The following is a 19,602-nucleotide window of genomic DNA, read 5'->3' as shown; positions in this document are numbered from 1 at the left end:
CCCTCCTTCCTCCCTCCCTCCCTCCTTCCTTCCTTCCTTTCTTCTTTTTATAAATAGTTGTAGGATGTAGTGATGTTGGGTATGGTGAAATATTAGGTAGGGTTTCATAGAGGAAGAGAATCCTGAATGAGAGTCTCCATGTTAAACTTCCTGCTTCTACAACATCCAGGTCAAATGAAAATTGAGGTAGAGTGGGAGAAGTCTTTCTTTCTGGCTTCAGATTCTTACTATTCTAGAATCACCACTTATTACTTACAATTTGAAAACTCATTTGGCACCTTTGAAGGGAACCACATTTCTCAGGAGCTTGTACTCTTTCCCATTTATCATAAAAGTTTGTATCTTTTGGGTCAATTTCCATCTAGGAAAGGATGTCTCTGCTTCTGTGTGTGCCTTCTGCAGATGAAGCACATGGAGCAGCTCAATATAATGACCAAAACTGCATGGATCGATCCCAGTGGCAGGTAGCTTCTGGAAGGAATAATTTAGTGAAAGACCGTGGTATCTTGAGAATTGAGGACTAGGAGGGATTTAGGAAACCAGTGGTTCATCAGTGAATATTCCTGCATAAACCAAAGGATGGGCGGGCCCTTTCCTTCTTTTTTCAGTGTAACATGCTTTCTTTTCTAACTCATCCACCATTCCCACCACTACTACAGCCATGTTGCTGTTTTTCTTGGCACTTTCATAGGTACTAGCAAGACTGGATTTTTTTTTTTAACTCTTCTGTCCTATTTGAAAACAAAAAACCATCTCATTGCAAAGGAAATTAAAAACGTCTTACTCTAATTAATTACCTGATAGTAAAATTTCTCTACAAAGGTATTTTCTAGACATTTAGAACTCAAAGGAGCCCTGGTGGTACACTGGTTAAGCGCTTAGCTGATAATCAAGAGGTCGGTGGTTCAAACCCACCAGTCACTCCACAGGAGAAAGATGAGGCAGTCTGTCTTCTACTCTGTCCTATAGGGTCATCACTATGTCAGAATCAACTTGACGACAATTGGTTTGGTTTCGTTTTTGGTTAAAATTAAAAGATAAGAAAGTTAAAAACGAGCACAAAAAATTGGAGATCAACATAGAGTTTCAAACTTTTAATTTTGCCTAATAACAATTATGAAAAATAGTTCTGCATTATCAATATTATTTCATAAAGTAAAAAATATGTTATAAAAATAGGAAAGACACTATTTCAGAATAAAGAAGAGTCATTATAAGAAGTTAAATGAGGTCTATAACAAACTCTCCTAAAATACTTATGTTTTTGTTCATTTTGCCTTAGACTCATGTAAACATCTTCATGGTCAAGCTTGGCTCTGTAAATCCATTCCTTTACGCTATTCCTACTAAGTGAAATATACTCATTACATGTGTTCCAATTTAAGTAAGCAGACAGTTTAGTTCAGGTGATTTTTTTTCTCCTTCAAGAATTTCTCATTAAAGGAAGAGTGTGTTACTCTACATTCTGGTTCCGACACAAGCTCTTTCGCTCATGGTAGGCCTGCACGTTGAGAAGTACTGATCCCTGAACCTGCCTATCTTGTCCATTTTACAACGTACTTTTTCCTGGTTTCTGAATTTTTTTATGGAAGATCATATAATAGTATGAAGTGAAATCAAATCTGGTTTTACCTGTAATGAATCACTTTTTTATTGAAAAAAATAAAATTACATGACAACTGGAATATTTCAGAATATCCATGACTTACGCACTTTACACTTTTGTTACAATATATCATATGACACAGCTGCTAACATCACCAAACCTCTCTCCTCGTCATCACTCAGAGTCAAAGAAGGGCAGAGAGATTTGAAGAGAAGTAGTTTACGATATTAAGACAAACAAATCTCTAAAGAAGGAAATCTATAATAATGATATTGGATACATTTACTGATCTCTACAGTCTGCCAGGCACCGTGTTAGGCACACTTTATACATCATCTCATTAGATTTCTACAACTATCTTTTGAGAGAGACGTTAGAGTTGTGAGACAAAGACAGAAAATGAAGCAAGTACAGAAAGAGCGTGTGATCATTGTGATAACGGGTCAAACTCCAGGGTGGTAAGGGATGGCTCGACAGTCAAGGAAGGCTTCCCAGGAAAATTATGTTATTCTAAATGATTATCAGGAATTCATCAAGTGAAGGAATATTCCCAGCATGCCCCAAAGCCTTAAAATGAGAAAGGGTATGGGACTTTTGTGAAACTTAAAGAAGCTCAGTATGGCTTGAGGAAAGCAGCTGAGCTGTCATATAAACAGTGACCAGATCTCTCTTCTCTGTCTCTCTCTCTCTCTGTCTCTCTCTGTCCTCTGCCTCTCCCTCTCCTCTGCCTCTCTCTCTCTCTTCTCTGCCTCTCCCTCTCTTCTCTGCCTCTCTCTCTCTCTTCTCTGCCTCTCTCTCTCTCTCTCACACACACACACATGAAATGGGAAACTTTTAAAGGTTTTTCAGTATGAATGTACCATGATCAAATTTTCATTTTAGAAAAATACTTCTGCCTGCTCTAATAAAAAAAAAGGATGAGAAATAAATAAATCTAGAAGCAAATATATCAGGTAAGAGACTGTTGCAGTAATCCAGGAAGAGGTATTAATGGTTGGAATTAGATAACTTGCAGCGGGATAGAAGTTCACCTCAGAGATATTTAGGTAACAGAATTAATAAGATTTAATGATTCATTGAACATTGGAGTTGAAGAAAGGGAGGAGTCAAAGATAAATTCTAAATTTCCAGCTTGATTAACTATGTGGATACTAGTATAATTTATTGAGGCAGAAAACCCTCGAGGAGGAGCTTAAACGGAAGAAGATGTGATAAGTGTGTTTTGGACAAGCTGAGTTCAAGGTGCCTTTACAGAATCCAAACTAAGATGTCAAAAGGCAGTTGGATAGATGGCTCAAGGCCTCAGAGAGTTCTGGTGGAGATGTGCAAGCTGGGTCACGAGCATATAAGTGGTAAATGAACCAATTGGGGTAGACGAGATTTCCCAGAGAGATAGTAGATACCAATGAGAGGGAGAGGACAAAGGACAGGACCTTAAAGAAAAACAACCTTGAAGGTTTGGGAAGAGGAAGAGGCATCTGCAAAGGAGAATGGAAGTGTGGTCACGGGAGTCATCAGAGAGGAACAGCAGCCAGTGTATTCAAGCAACCCAGCTTTGATTTGCTCAGTGTATTTTAGCAACAAAGAGCCCACCATCTGAAATACTGAGGTGCTTTCTCTTCAGAAGATTTTTTTTTTTTTTTTTTTGGAAAAATAGCTGTTCGATAAACAGAATAAATTAGCTACTGTAATTTTTTTTCCTACTGAACAACCCAACTTAATTTATATATTTGTCTGTATAAATTTGAATGCTAAATAATAGGAATGGAGGAATTTGTTGATGTCTAGAATTAGAGTTTCTGTGTCAAACTGTATATAATGTAGTTTTGATCCAAAATGAATTTGTTCCTGATATGCAATTCCTGCTTTATCATCACCTGGTATTTTATGGCTAAGCAGATCCAGCTTTCTGGGGTGAAACATAACAGTTTGTATACACACACAACACACACACGTTATTTCCTTCTTCTTTCTGACAGCTCCCTGAAATTAGGGCAAAGGGAAAAAAGGGGTAATCAGCGAGGCAAAGAGAGCAGGAAAGGAAACAATATCAGGCACGATTTATCGAGCACAGTTTAGAAGACTGAAATAGATAAATGGCGACCGACTTGACAGAACTGAGAAAACTGGAACTAAACCTTCGGAAGCAGGGAAGCCAACGAGATGCAAAATGATAATAGAGAATCCCAGAAAGACTGGGGAACAGGAACAACCAGGTAACTCAGTGCTGTGAGAAATGGGATTGATGGTACAATTAGTCAAAAATCTGTAAAGTTCTGCTCCCCAACCTTTCCTCTCCAATTCTGAGAGAGGACGAGAGGTGTACACACTGTTGACTCAGAGCAGGGCAGAGTTAAGAGTTCAATTAAGTTAAAAATACAGAAGATTGATGGTGGTTTTGTGAAAATCTTAGTTCAACCCTGCTCCCCATGATTAGGGTCCATAATTTTCCCAGTCAGGCCTATACCATTAAGCAGGAGGCTAGGGGATTTTCTGGAGAAATGGATTGGTCCTTGAGAAATGATCAACAGATAATGACATATGGAGGTCACTAGATAAAACAGTAGGTTCTCCACTCAATAACAAGTTTCCAGCAAGATTTTTAGTGCTTTACTCTTCAATGTAAAAAAACAAAATTGCCACATTACACTAGACATTTAAGGAAATTCTCTAACATGGAAGGCAGTAATCAGAACAGTGAGAAAAATAAATTAAGACAGGGTTATTGCAGAGAGAGATGGTGAATAAGAGAATTTTAAGACAAAGTAGACAATGAAGGGAGAAGAAACAATTGAAGAGATAAAAGAAGATACTACATTTATTAAAGAAGAACAGGATGGTATTTAAAAAGAAGCAGACACCAAACGGGATCATTTATAAACTTAAAAATTATAGCCGATATTAAATAAAAACTGATAAAAGATTTGGAAGATAAAGTTGAGGTGTTTCCCAGAGAGTGAAACAAAATGACAAAGAAATGGAAAATAGGAGAGAAAACATTTTTTAAAAGTAGTGGCTCAATCCAGGAAGTATAGAATTCAAATAACAAACGTTTCAGAGAAAATTGAGAGGAGAAAATTTTCAAGGAAAAATAAAAAATCAGAAAGCTTCCCAGAACTGAGAATGAAAAAATCAAAGACACAAGCAAAAGATGAGTCCAAAGGACTAATGGACCACAGCTACGGCCTCCACCAGACTGAGTCCAGTCAGTACAGCTCGATGGTGCCCGGCTACCACTACTGACTGCTCTGACTGGGATCACAACAGAGGGTTCTGGACAGAGCTGGAGAAAAATATAGAACAAAATTCTAACTCACAAAAAAAGACCAGACTTACTGGTCTGACAGAGACTGGAGAAACCCTGAGAGCATGGCCCCCGGACACCCTTTTAACTCAGTACTGAAGTCACTCCTGAGGTTCACCCTTCAGCCAAAGATTAGAGAAGCACATAAAACAAAACAAGTCGAAATGTGCGCACCAGTCCAGGGGCAAGGATGAGAAAGGAGGAGGGGACAGGAAAGCTGGTAACAGGGAACTCAAGGTCAAGAAAGGGAGAATGTTGACATGTCCTGGGGTCGGCAACCAATGTCATAAAACAATATGTGTATTAATTGTTTGATGAGAAACTAATTTGCTACATAAAGTTTCATCTAACGTACAATAAAAAAAAAAAAAAAGAGATACAATTTCCCAGAACTAATGGCCTAAGTCTCCAGATTGGAAAGGACAACGAGATACACAGTGCAAGGAAAAAAAACAGACCACATCAAGAAAAAATCATTGTGAAATTTCAGAACTTAGGAGATAAGCAAAATAACCTAAATGTTATCAGAGAGCAAGAGAGAGAAATAAACAACATTATGTAGTAAGTATTGGGAATAAGAATAGTACTAGATTTCCCAACAACAATCGTGGAAACCAGAAAACAGGGAACTATGCCTTGAAAATTCTGAGGGCAAATTATTTCCACCTTAAAATTATATAAAGAGCTATATATATGTATTAACGTCTTTTGAGGAGGGTACTGGAGGGATTGTTTCACCCAAACAAAAGAATAAACAAAGTGAGAAAGGGGTGGCAACAAGGAAGCTGGGAATTCAATACAAAAGACCAGGAAAGGAATTTCCCGGATGAAATCTGTAGAGCAGATCTAATGCACAATCGTTTCATACAGATCCTAAAGTTCTCTATGAGGGATGTCTCCAAGGAAAAAAAGGGAAACAATATATTATATGATGTATATGACCACGCTGAAAGAAATTTTAGAGTAAGGTCTGACAATTTGCGGGAAGAATTAATAGTTATGTAGAAAACAGGGAAATCAGTTATTTAACTCCAGGAAAAAAACAAAATGTTTTATAAGAAAGGAAATGTAATCCTAGTACACTACCTGGCTTAGCAATGAACATTTTTATGTAGTCAAAAATAATGCAAATCGTAAATACTAACTTACCCAAACATTACAATGCAACAAATAGTACAATCTTCTTGGAGTATAGGGTTTTGTGGCAATGGGGTTAGGGAATGTGGAGAGAATAGTTTAAGAGACCTAACTTCTCATTTTCTATAGTAAGAAATTAACAGATACCGTCTAAAATGAAAAAAAATAGTATAATCATATTGTTTAGCACCATGGAGATAAATATCAGGAGACATAGCTAAAATAATTTTACGTGTTATGATTCTGTGTGTTACTTGCTTGAGATCAAGAATCTCAGAAAGCATGTTAAATAATAATCTAAATTTTAATATGTCCCAAAGCGGTAATTTTAAGATTGAGTTGATACGTAAATATGCCTGCAGTTCCTCTACAACATATCTGATGGGACTAAACTAGTCCCTTTGCCCCTTCCCCACTCACCAAGCATCCTCTCTCTTTTACACACACATGCACACACACACACACACACACACACACACACACACACGCCTTTAGCAAAATAAAGGTGCCAGTTCAGGTATTGGCCCTGGGCCACTAATGTCGGTTTATTTGTCCGTAAGATTCTCGGATGATTTCTTTTGTGTGGTCTCTTTTTTCCCTTTGGGAATCCCTGAAATTCAGGAAAGGTACTCTTCGTAAATCTCTTAGCAACGGTCTTTCTAAAATGGTGTCTGCACTGAAATTTATGACTGAAAATATTACTACCTACCTAGCATTAAATCAGTAACTACATGTGGAAAGAGAAACTCTCTACGTATCATTTCCTGACTTGTGCTGCACACCTCACTCACAGCACTTGGAGAGATGGCACTGTTTTGATTCATGCCCTCACGTGTGGGTATCTGTTTCATCCTTTCAGAACACAGAATATATACACCCTCCTGGATTATTTTTATGCACCTTCACAAAGATCTCGCATATTTAACAGAAGGGAAAATAAAGACATCCAGTTTCATCACTTTGCATAACTCCAACTAAGTTGTACACATCTGGGCATATTCCATTGCCCCCCGACTCAACATTAAAACAAAGAGGAATGCTTTTCATCGCCAAACTGAAGTTACATGCCTGATGCTTAGAAACAGTAAGAAAGTCTAGGGCATATATCATTTTCCTTAATTCTTTTTTATAAATAGAGCTTTTTCTTTAAAATATTCAGGCTATCTAATCCAAATTCGACAGGGCTAGAGCCCTGGTTGCACAATGGTTCATCACTAGGCTGCTAACCAAAATGTCTCTGGCACGAACCCACCACTCGCTCCTCAAGAGGAAAAGATCTGGTGATCTGCTCTCCTAAAGATTACAGCCTAGGAAACCCTAGGGGGCAGTTCTACTCTGTCACGTGGGGTCACTGAGTTGGAACTGACTTGACGGCAGACAACAGCAACAACAGAACTAGACTGTGAGAGAGGAAGATCTTTTAATACCATCATGCAAGACTCTATCTCCATAAAATCTCTTGCAAATTTCCTTTCTTTAGTAGCTATCCTTGTCTACATCCTTCACAGATCATATCTGTCCCCTTTTATATACTTTGTCAAATGGTGGAATTTACTCATTATGCCTCATTAGCTGTCAGTGGAAAAAACAAATTCCTGGTAAAGTGCTTTATTGGTAAATTTCTTAACGGGGCTTAAAATATATGTCTTTCGGCTGTCTGGAAATCATCAAAAACTTTAGCAAATTACAGGAAAAAAAACTATAATGAATTAAGTTAGTGGAATAAGTAGTACATCACTTTTTCCAAGACACACATCCAAGTTTTCATGTTTTTTTGGTCCTTAGAAGAAAAATGAAGAAGTATGTACTCAACTCAAAAATGTTCTTTTAATGTTAACCTATTTTTATGTATACCTCAGAGTTTTTACTGAGCTTGGGAAATGTTTTCTCATTCTTAGCTCTCCGAGTCACAGTCTCTCCAGGAATCAGGCAGATTTGAAAATTAACTCTTTCAGTCCACTAGAAGTCAGCTTATCAGAATAGAGCAGCATCTTGCACAATTGTGAGTTATTATTTCAGTGGTGGCCTATTTTTACCTCCAGGCTCCTGCTATGTAATATAGCTTCCAGTACTATCTAACTTTCTTGCAGGGAGGAGCCCAGGCACTGGCAGTGTTTAACTTACCACCCACTTTATAGCTTAGGTCAGCCAGGTTTGCAGATGTTCTTAACATTCTCTTAAGCAACCCACGTGCAATTTGAGGAAATATGGGAACATTCTGTGATTTTCGCTTGATATCACCAAGACCTCTCTGGGAATACTTGGTTTCCAAGAGATCTCAGAATTAACACAGTCATGGGGGACATTACTGAATCACAGATGCAGCGATTTCTAAACATCTGCATTTCTAAGTATCTGCATCTTCCTTGGGCTTCCATGCTGCAGGTGTCATCTCAATCATTCTACTTTATGCAAAGCACTTTGGGCATTTAAGACTATGTTGTAAAGAATGTCTTAGGCTAGGTTCTCCAGAGGAGCAAAACCAGTGAAGCATATATAGAAATATGTGTAGAGGGAGATTTATCTCAAGGAAACGGCTCACACAATTGTGGAGGTTGGCAAGTCCCAAATCTGTAGGTCAGGCATCAGGCTGGAGGCCTATCCTGACTCACATGGTTGCAGGGGCTGATGAACACCAAATCTGCAGGTCAGACTGCTGGCTCACGTCCCAAGAACTGGAGATCAGAGGATGACGAGTCTGATGCAGGATTCAGAGCAAGCGAGCTTTGCTAGAACGTCCATATATATTGGATGCATGCCATACCCCTAAGGGAACCCCCCTTACATCAGATCACAAAATGGAGGATACGTAAGACTGAGAATCATGGTCTAGCCAAGTGGACACATAACATTAACCATCACAATGAGTAATTAATCATTATATTTTTTGCTTTGATATCTTTTTTTCTACAGAATCCCCTAAAAGCAAAGAATTGCCTTTGCACTGAATTTGTTTCAGCTGGCATTTTTCATGCAATGAGAAGTAGTTTAGAGTAAAATTTGGTATTAGAAGTTTGGCTGCCCTTTTCTTAGATGGCAAATCAGTATGATTGAAATGTAGTTGTGTGTTATTAAAAAAAAAAAAAGTATTTCTATTCAACAAGGGACATAGACTATAATGCTTTATCACCAGCATGGTGAGATGTGACTTGGCTTTAAGTGGCCACTTTCTATTTTTAGCTTTGTTATCACTTCTAAGAACACTCTAACGGTAGACACAGTAATCGCTACATGTAAATAAGAGATACGGCTACAGTGACACAGGTGCTCGGAGAGCAAGATGACAACAGGACACTGAGCTTTCAGTCATTCCTTACATACAGTTCTCACTGAAATCAGGAAGAGGATGAACGCATTGGGAACTTAGGTGGGCATCCAACAAGGGGTCAGTGCCTCCGATTTTGACCTAGTCTTCTGCTACTAATATCTGTAACTCTTTTCTGGAGACAACATCTAAAATTCTCATCTTATTTTGTCATCTACCTATGTACATTTAGGCTTATTTTTGTTCTTCTGTGTACCTACATAATAGTAAGCAGGTAAGTAGGGTATGGCAGGTATGACAGGTACTGCACAGGCCCTGGGCACATGGCACCACTGAGCCGTTTCTACAAACCTGGTATGACCAGCGGCGTGTCTACAGAAAACGGGGTCTATGGCAAGCACTGAAATTGCACCCCTGTCCAAACATCTGACACCCCTCTTTTAGATAACCTTACCATAGCAAAATAAAACAACCATTGCCGACAAGTCGATTCCAACTCATAGCGACCCTATAGGACAGAGTAGAACTGCCCCATAGGGTTTCCAAGGAGCAGCTGGTGGATTCGAACCACCAACCTTTCAGTTAGAAGCCAAGCTCTTAATCATTGTACTACCAGGGCTCTTAACATCAGCTCAAAAACACATCAAACTCATTAATCTTTTAATTAACACATTACCTGCTTGAGGGAGGCGTTGTGCCTTACCGGGTTAGTAGACACCATTCAGTGGCGGCACGCACCCAGGGCCCGTGCAATACCTAGATACACCCCTGACAGTAAGAGCACTTGAAACTTCTGTCTGATGACAATAATCGTAAAAAAGCTACCATTTATTAAGGATTTTTGTGGGCCAGATCCCATATTTGGTGTTTTATATACACTGTCTCCTTTAGTAATAATACTCGTAAATATGATGAGGGTACTATCATTGCTCCTATTTTATAGGGAGGAATAGAACTTCAGGAGGACTCAGTAACTAACTCAGGTGAAACACTTACTGGTGGGCAGGGGTTACTGTCTCCGTTATTTGTACGGCAAAGATGTCTGTCCAAGAACCGTTTTTCTGGTGGTTTGTGTTATTACCCACATCCTGTGTGCCTCAGTTCTCTCACCTCTGAAATGGGAATAACGGAAAAGGTGTTGAGAGGAAAACCTAGTTAATACTATATGCAGAGCATTTAGGCCATGGAACATTCTATACATTCAGTAGGTGCTAACTGACAGCATGATGATAATGATGATGATGGTTTACGCCTTTACCCTGATCGATGTTCTTAGCTGAGAATTCACAGCCGAGTATGAACGGGAACTATCCTTTTTATGCTCCTGTTATTTCAATATAGATGAATGATTTGCCCAAAATGTGGAACACAATGATTCTTTATTATTTCTTATTAGGTAATTGACTTAGGGTTTTTAAAACAAAGATGTGCTTGTCAAATTGTATACAAAAGTATTTGCACATAGAAAATCTCATTTGATGCGCAATATGATCTGGTGATATAAATATTTTCATTTTCTTCTCCACTTTCCCAATAAAAACCCAGAATCTCAAAGTAGCCATGGAACATGCCTCAAATCACATAGCATCAAGTGGCAAACAGACAAGTCAGAGCCAGTTTCCTGACTCTGCCCATTATCTTTCTAGTATACCATCCCATTTATATTGTGGGAAATTCACTAGTGCTCTGCTCACACTGGCCTCATGTGACTTTTAATTTCGAACCATTTCTGGATGCTTCTGCTTCCTTCTGGTTCTTAATGGTCTTATACTATCATCTTATGAGAGTATTGCTGGCCTTGGACCACTGGTCTTGGGCTCTGATGACTCTTGTCTACCTCTTATGTGCCTTCCCCTTTAAACACTATTATTCTTTCATTACGAGATGTCTGGAAAATAAAAAGTCCCACAGTTTCCACATATTGCCACTCTTCAACTCCGCTTTTACTTTTCTTTCCCACTCATTCCACAAACATTCATTGATAAGTAGGTATTGACAATACCTGACATGTTAGGTACTCTGCTAATTGCTGGGAATAAAAAGAAAACACTAATTGAATTCAGTTTTTCTCTTTGAATTCCTTGAAGCGTACAGCGAAAACTCTTCATTATTTCAATCCAATACAAAAACTGTCTTTCCACACATGCAACCAGGTATAATGCCTTTTCTACTCATCGATCTCAATGAGCAAGCTTCATGAGCACGATGCTGCTTACATTCCCTTTCAGCTTGTCAGGGAGTCCCTGTTTAACCTTTTCAAGTTCACTCTGTACTAATCCACTGAATCCAAAATTAACACCCTTTTTAACTAAGTTTCAAGGTCTCTGCTTCACTTGCATTCTGTTTAATTTCTTACAAAACTAAGCCCACCTATTTCTCAAAACTCCATGAACTGACCAACAGTTTAATGCCAAAACAGAAACACAAAGCCCCTCTCCCAAACAAGTAAATGTTGCATTTCTATATCTACACCAAATCCACCTGGAGTCTGGCTTCTCTGAAAATCTGATTGGTTCCTGTGCATATAAACAGCCTATCATTCATTTGAGGAAGCAGGTCCAATATTCATGCCACTTCCAAATCTGGTGGTTTTCCCTGCTCCCTCATCCTCTTCGAATTCTCATGTGCAATTTTTGACATGTCTCTATGTTGATAATGAATCTCTGATCCAGATCTAGGCCATCTCTCACTTGGAACTTTGCTGCACTGTATTAATTTCTACAAAGAGATTCTCATTGGAAGACAGTACCGACAGCACTTCATTCATTCTCCAAGAAGAAACAGATAAAATAAAAACCAAAGGTAAATTTTAGATGAGCCAATTTAGACTTATTTTAAGCCTATAAGATCTAATCCTCTATAAATAACAGTAACCTATGCCTAAAGTATTTGTAGTGAGGCATATGGTATAAGAAGGTTTGGATAGGGCTAGAAAGATTCTCCTGTTTTGTTCTAATGGCCTTAAGCAAAGACGAAATGTGGTGTCTTTTCTAGGTCTTCTAGTAGTGGGGCAGGAAGTAGAGGCTTCGCTGCATTAATTTCTCATTCAGTAATGGTGACACTAGAAGTGTTGAATAGTCTATCTTTAGTGGTAGGAACATGGGGGGACTCAGTCTGGTTCATGAAGACGGGAGGGGAAGAAAAGGCATCGTGACACACAGCCCCCTAAAGAAACAGTAGGCATTAGAGATGGCATACATTAGCTTTACAAGAAAGGCGATTGCCTGGAAACTGCAGTGTTACAGCTTGCCTAGCAGCCTATATTGTCGTATGCGAAATATGATTCAGACGAAGCAGCCAACTCTCCCAGGCATTTCTTTAAATACCGTTACACGTCCTGTATTCTACAACTAGAGGACCTTGTAGAAGGCTCAGAGCTGAGGTACAAACCAGTCACAGGATGGAAAATAAGCTGAAGAAGCGAAGGTGAAAGGAACTGGGCTTATTTGGCAGAGAAATGTACAGTTGAGCTTTCATGTGTCCATTTAGGCTTTTTATATTTCCACTGAGGAAAAAATTCAAAGAACTGGAAATAAGCTGTAGCAATCAAAATTTAGGTTAGATTGAAAAAAAGAATGTCTGGATACATGAGATTTTAAACGGTTTCCAGTGGGGGAGGAAAGTCACTGGTTGGGATGGCTTTATTATGATCCATTTGAATACAAGGATATGAATTAGTCAAGCTCTTTTCTAGCCCTGAGTTTCTAGGAAACACCAGTTTAAAATTTATATAATTATTAGCATGCGGATTGATTTTCTTGGTATGAACATGAAATGAGACAACACAGTCACAAAACAAGTTACTCATTTATAGTGTTTGTTGAAGCTATACTAGATGTTTTTAAGAAAACTTGGGCATTTGAGAAAATTGTATTATTTAGTGAATTCGCTTCTTTTAAAAAAACTTTGGTTTTTTTTTTTTTTCCACATAAGTAACACCAGTGGCAGCTTTAAACCCTTTTTTTTTTTTAAAGGCACTCCAATATCTGTCTGCAAAGTAGCCTTTTCTCCTGGACATGCTCAGACTCCATTTTGCGGAATAATTATTTGATCGCAACATGATGTGTTGTAGAGATGTCTGAACCATGACTCGGGGGGCTGTGCTTCCACTGTCATCTCTTCCACTAGCGAGTGGTGTGATCTTGGACAGGTCACTTAAGAATGCCATTCCTCAGTCCCCTTGTTGGGAACCTCAGGGTACTGTTGGAAGAGATGATCTCATATGTTCTTTCCTTCCCTGAAATTCTCTTGAAGGATTTTATTAAGCGATACTTTAGATAAAGTCAGTATGCTATTTTTTTTTCACATTTACAAATACATTAATCCTTTTTCCAATGGATTAAAGGTCTTAACATGACACATTGTTAGTGAATAGTTAAAATGTATCAATATGTTATTCTAGCATAGAATTTAAGAATAAATTAATACAGCAAATGGTCACCTTGTACTATGTAAAAGCTCGTTAATTAAAACACTTGATTTTTTTATGACCCAACTGTCAAAATAGCTCTCCATCTTTCATTCAGTGTATCTAACAGATGTGTTAATCTCACGGATTGGGCAATGTGCTTCAATGTTTGTTCCCTTTCATACCATTCCATATTATCTCTACAAAATAATGATGTTCATTCTAAATATTCATAAGTATAACAGTATGCTATGCATTGTAAGTCCATGCTATTTTAGTAATTATTAAGTTTCTTTCCTCATATGTTGCATATTTGACCATTTATGATAGGCTTAGTGGTACCATAGTCACTTAGACATGTAATTTTATGATCACATGAAGCATGGACTCTTGATCCATCTTTCATATGATTGTGGTGATTTCTGGCTGTCCTAAAATAGTAATAATGAATGGCATTGTCATTAAGATTTACTTTAATCTTTCAAAAATATCCACATAAAATATGACCTGAGCAGTGAAGCCAGAAAAAATTTAACATAAATTAAATCATAATTGTGATATTTAAATTTCTGAAACTCAGATTAAATGCTAATTATGACAGAAATAAATTCTGAAATTTCACGTGTTTGTTACTTCTTGAATTTTTTTAATGAACCTTTTGAGCTATACATAAACAGCTTGATCTGTAGTTGAAACTGATTTGGAGAAATAGTCAGGCTTTAAATGAGACGCAAAGTATCTTTCTTAAGAGATTCATTACTAAGGAGGTCACCCTATACTGTCCCTGTGGGCAAAAGAAGGTTTAAAATAATAATAATAATCCACTCACACCTCATCCTTATGTGTTAGAATGTATATTTGTTAACATTTTATCTCACGTATTAGGGACATTGCTTTTATAGCTCAATTAATAAGTTAAGAATAAAAAGGGATCAAAACAAAATCTTATTCTATGGAGGAAAAGAATAAAATCTCTATGGAGGCTATTTTAGAATTGACATTTTGCTAAAACCATTTGACTCACAGTTTTCTACTTAGTAAACATTTTCCACTTCTGATTTCATGGCTTAACTCAAAAACCTAGGAAGCCACCCCTCGGGTGCAAGATGCTAACATTTATCTCAATCCTTCCGCCTCTTCAACGATTACCTCAAAGTATAAAGATAGATAGTCCAGATCTTCTTACCGAGACAACGAGAAGCTGAGACGCCAAGGCAAGACAGTGTTCAACACTCGGGCTATGAAAGAAGTCCGTCCCGTTAGTTTCTCCAGAATATAAGTTCACATTTCGTGGTTGAGATCATGGCTCTACTCTAAGCAGTTTTACGCAGTGTGTGATTCTAACAAAAACACCCTCCGCAGCTGGAGGGAGCCTTAGCTAAAGCAGGATTCTGTCAAGGCGCTCCTGGTGACTTCTGTCTACTCAATTCAGACTGATGTTTTGCGAAAGGGGCCTCCACAACCAGGCCCAGATTGCCTGGAAAGTATTTCCTGCCTCTGAGTAGTGTGTATGTGAGAAAGGCTGCAGCTGGGGAGGGGGGCGGGAGAGAGCAGAGCCCGGCTGGGCGTTTTAGGAATTCTGATTTTACGCAGAACTGAAGGGAGTTTGTCAGAGCTCTTGAGGTGATTAGCTGTAGAGTCATAAAGTCTTAGGGCTTTTTCTAGCCCACATTGCTGATGAAAGAAAAAAGAAAGAAAGAAAGAAAACATAGTTCTCTCCCCATCTACAACCTTTCCACTATATTCCATGTATATACACAGCTTAGTCAAAATACCTTTGCTAGTTCTCATTTCAAAAGATCTTTTGAGAGCAAGATGAATTTGGAGTTTTAATACCGTAATTCTTCTAAATTTTAAAACCCTTTTCCTGTTACTTAACCTTCAGAATGCTACAGCTCTACATACAGCACCTGAGAAAACCTACAATTCCAAGAATTCAGTAAATAAAACCTTTTCTTCAAGATCTCTCCAATCCCAAGCCGCTGTCCCAGAATCAAAGTGGCTGTGGGTTATGGCATATGCAGCTTTACCTCCAGACAGATTCCTCCAGACTTCCACAAATCCAGTGCTGGAAAAGTAGGAGACAGTCTCCATCTTGATCAAATTAGAATCTTGCTGACATTAAATACTTTGCAACTGCTTCCATCTAACATGACAGAGTCCCTGAATCCCATCTCTAAAGCAGCTCACAGTACCTACGTCCCTATGTTCGACACAATTTTGTGAACATCATCTGTTTATCTTCTCTGCTTTCTTGTGCGTCCACTGAATGACTTCCTTCTAGCTGCTCCAGGCTGGGAACGTGGACTACCATTTGGTTTTGATTAAAACCAGACAGCCAACTCCAGAGAATTTAGGGAATAAGCTAATGGAAACTGCAAGTATGGCTTTAATTAGTGCATCAATTAATAATAGATGTTAGCTTGTCTTGTAATAAGATGTCACAAATACAAAAGTAGAGGAAGCGCAAGTCATTTCAGGAAGAAGTTACAACCATTCTCATTCCTTTATGACCCAGGATACGCCTTAGGGAAAGTGGAAGGAGAGAAGAGGGACATGGCCTTGGGACATCCAGTTTGTGGAGAGGTCAGTGGAGGGACTTCTTTGTTTATACTAGAGAAGCAGAGAACAGTGTCTCTGAGTTTAATTATCTTGCTCAGTTTAAATTGCTCTGTAATTTTCCCCTTCTACTTTATTTACAATCAACAGTCTATTGCTGTGGATGGCTTAAACCTTTTTTTCAGTGATTGGTGATCATTAACCCAATTATTGGGTCTACCCCTAAATTCCTAGGAATTTTCAATAATGGTAATGATAAGTGAGTAACATTCAAAGAGATACAAGAAACATTAAACCTGTTGGCCCTAAGATCCTTCCTGCACTTCTTTGAAATTGAAGTAGCTTTCTTGTTCACTTTTATTCCTAGTGGACTCTTATTTCTATAAATGTTGGCAGATATCTGAATAGCACTGACCCATCATCCTCAGTATGCCCTGAGAATATTGGGTAGGTGATAACTTAAAGAAGTATGACCTTATAGCTACTACTTCTCTTCTTACTGAATAACTAAAATCTCTCAAAATCAATGCAGGGCATGGACAATTTTAGAGATACGTTAAATGACCAAAAAAAAAAAAAAAAAAAATTATCCAGCACATGAGTTTGAAGAAGTATTCAAATAAAAACATGAGGGCAGAAACAGTTTCTAAAAGTTTAGATCAAAACATTACTGATTAAAAAATGGCCTTTTAGATTCCTTTAACTTTCAAATGTATGCCAAGAAGGAAGTACATTCTTTCATAAATTCTTTAAAGAGTTATTTACATTCATATTCAAAGTACTTCCTCCAACACTATGCCCATTTAATCTTTGTGTGTATTCTTATTTTACAGATAAAGAATTATAAATTTGTGGAAGTAATTTTCTTACAAATGATGGAAAGTGGCCAAGTTCAGATTGCAAGCCAGGTCTTCTAAGTTTTGCGCTTTTTTCCCTATAACAGTTCATCTGCCTCTCTTGACTTCCAACTTAATTGCTGCGTGAAGTTGGGAAGACTTCTTAAACTTTCTGAGTTTCCGATTCCTCTTTAACAACAGGAACTATTCTCCATTACTTACAGATTAGAAAACAATTAAATTCATATCCACATATATTTTTATTTGTTTTCCTAAGAAAAATACTAAAGCAGAATGGAATGAGAATTGATGTAATTTCTTTCCTAAAATTACTTATATATCTCTATATCTGCCTCTAGTCCTGGTATATAGTAGGAACTCAATAAATATTAGCCTCCTGCTAATTATTTTTAGCTAGCTTCTCCTCATGAATAATATAACCTTCCTTCCCTTATATAATTTAGCTTTGTTTCTGTTTATCTTGGCCTGAAGAAACATCAAAACCCTGTTCACATACAGTTATAAAATACCTTTTTTAGATATCGAGACACTCTTATCAATAAGTTTCTTTTGTCCCATCAAGAAGTGCCATGCTTTATTCTGCTCTGAGAAGGATTACTTCCAAAATCTTTAATCACTCTTATTTATTTTTCATCTTTCAGTTGCTTGACTCCAAACAAATCCCAGAATTTATATTCTCATAGAGGCTTTACCAAACATGAGTGTACAATAAATGATAACTTCCTTAATACTTCTCACAGTGTCGGGCACATGAAAGAGCTTCAAAATACTTGTCCCCTGCTCCTTTCTATTTGTAAATCTGAATACCTTACTCCCTCAAGGCCTGCCGATTATTCTAAGCTACTTGGGCTAACGAAGTGTGATCTAGAGGCAGTTAAGAACTTGAAATCAGAACATCAAGATAGACATCTGGCTCCAGACTAGCACCCAGTGTGACTCCATGCAAATTACTTAACCTCTATAAGCTGCGGTTTTAGCTTCTGTAACTAAGCGTTTTTTTTTTTTTTTTCAAAATTACAGAAGATAGTTATGTAAAGCCATAAGATTTTCTGACGTGTGCTGTGTTCAATGTTACAAACAGTTGCCTTCGACCTGATTCCAACTCATGGTTACCCGACGTGTGTCAAAGAAGAACTGTGCTCCATAGACTTTTCAATGACTAATTTTTTGGAAGTGGATCATCAGATGTTTCTTCTGAGCACTCCTGAGTGGACTCAAACCTCTAACCTTTCGATCAGCACCCGAGCATGTTCACTGCACCACACAAGGACTCCGTGTTCAATGTCAGGTAGTGTTATTTTTACCATTTAAATAATGTACCTTTTGATCCTTACTTCTCTTCTTCTGTGATATTTTTAGTATCTAACTATCTGCCTATTGCCCTCTGAGTTAAATGTATACATTTGGAACAGTTTTGCTAATGGAGCAATTATATACTCTGGGAAGAAATGGGACTGGCATAAGGAAGATGAAAAGTTATTTTGAAGATCAACTTTCTTCCCATGTCCCATGATCGAAATAATGAACACTGTTTATGATAGTCTGTCTAGTAATTCCTCAATCATTTTCAGGAAATTTGAATCTGGACTTCTTTAACAGAATTGTTCAATGACTCTGATGTAGTCCAATAATCCTTTGCAAAGTGAGATCAATCTTGGAAAGTGATGGTTTACTTTTACAAATTCATCAATAATATCAGTACCTATATTCGACATTTCTGATATTTCCACTGGAAGAAGGCTTCTATTCTTTTCATTTTTACGATGGGTTAGTTTCATGATAGTAATGAACTTGTAATTAATGCAGAGAGAGAAGAAATGCCTTTAAAGCACTTTAGAAATGTCCATACGTGTACAGCTAGTGAAATAAATGTAGAAGCACTTTGTCTACGAAAATCATCTAAAAATCCCTACGTAAGGCACTTAGCTTCTAATTTATTGGGGTTACCACATGTATGCCAAAGCAATAAAAATATAATTTATTTGACAGGATTTCTAGTAATTTTTTCAGTAGTTTTAACATGTACTTTCTTCCAATAAGTTGATCTTGACACACACACACACATACACACACACACAGGTAGAAAAAAATTACCAATCTTACTGTTTATAATCTGCTTGGGTATTATTAGTCTTTTTAATTAACAGTATTAAAGTTTTGATACCCCACTTTTTCTAGCCATTTAGTATTCATCTGGGAGTATTTATCAAAGGAACACAATTATTTAAGCTTGATGTTAAACTAGCAAACGTAGCAAAATTATTTAAGCTCCTAAAACCAATTACACTTGTTTCTTGGATTATTATATTCATTGCTTCGCTTCATGGAAAATTATTACAAACCAGAAATGACTATGAAAAAAAAAGATACCTTGATAAATTTTAAATTGCTTTGAAAAAGTATACTTAGCAAAAAGTAAAAGAAAAAAAAATATATTGGCACCAAGTCACTTGAATGTACACGGCC

General features: G+C 37.6%; 1 protein-coding gene across 1 annotated transcript in view; it reads right to left on the bottom strand.

The window, feature by feature from the left end:
* Positions 1-15,065, bottom strand: part of DLC1 (DLC1 Rho GTPase activating protein) — a 482,787-nt gene extending 467,722 nt beyond the window's left edge. Inside the window, exon 1 of the mRNA XM_004382791.1 lies at positions 14,907-15,065. The gene's annotated coding sequence lies outside the window, so the exon portion shown is untranslated. The remainder of the gene's footprint in view (positions 1-14,906) is intronic.
* Between the last annotated feature and the right edge of the window lie 4,537 nt (positions 15,066-19,602).

The sequence above is a fragment of the Trichechus manatus genome, unplaced genomic scaffold, assembly GCF_000243295.1.
Source record: "Trichechus manatus latirostris isolate Lorelei unplaced genomic scaffold, TriManLat1.0 scaffold00099, whole genome shotgun sequence".
NCBI classification, from domain to species: Eukaryota; Metazoa; Chordata; class Mammalia; order Sirenia; family Trichechidae; genus Trichechus; species Trichechus manatus.
This window is presented reverse-complemented; position numbering and strand designations above follow the sequence as displayed.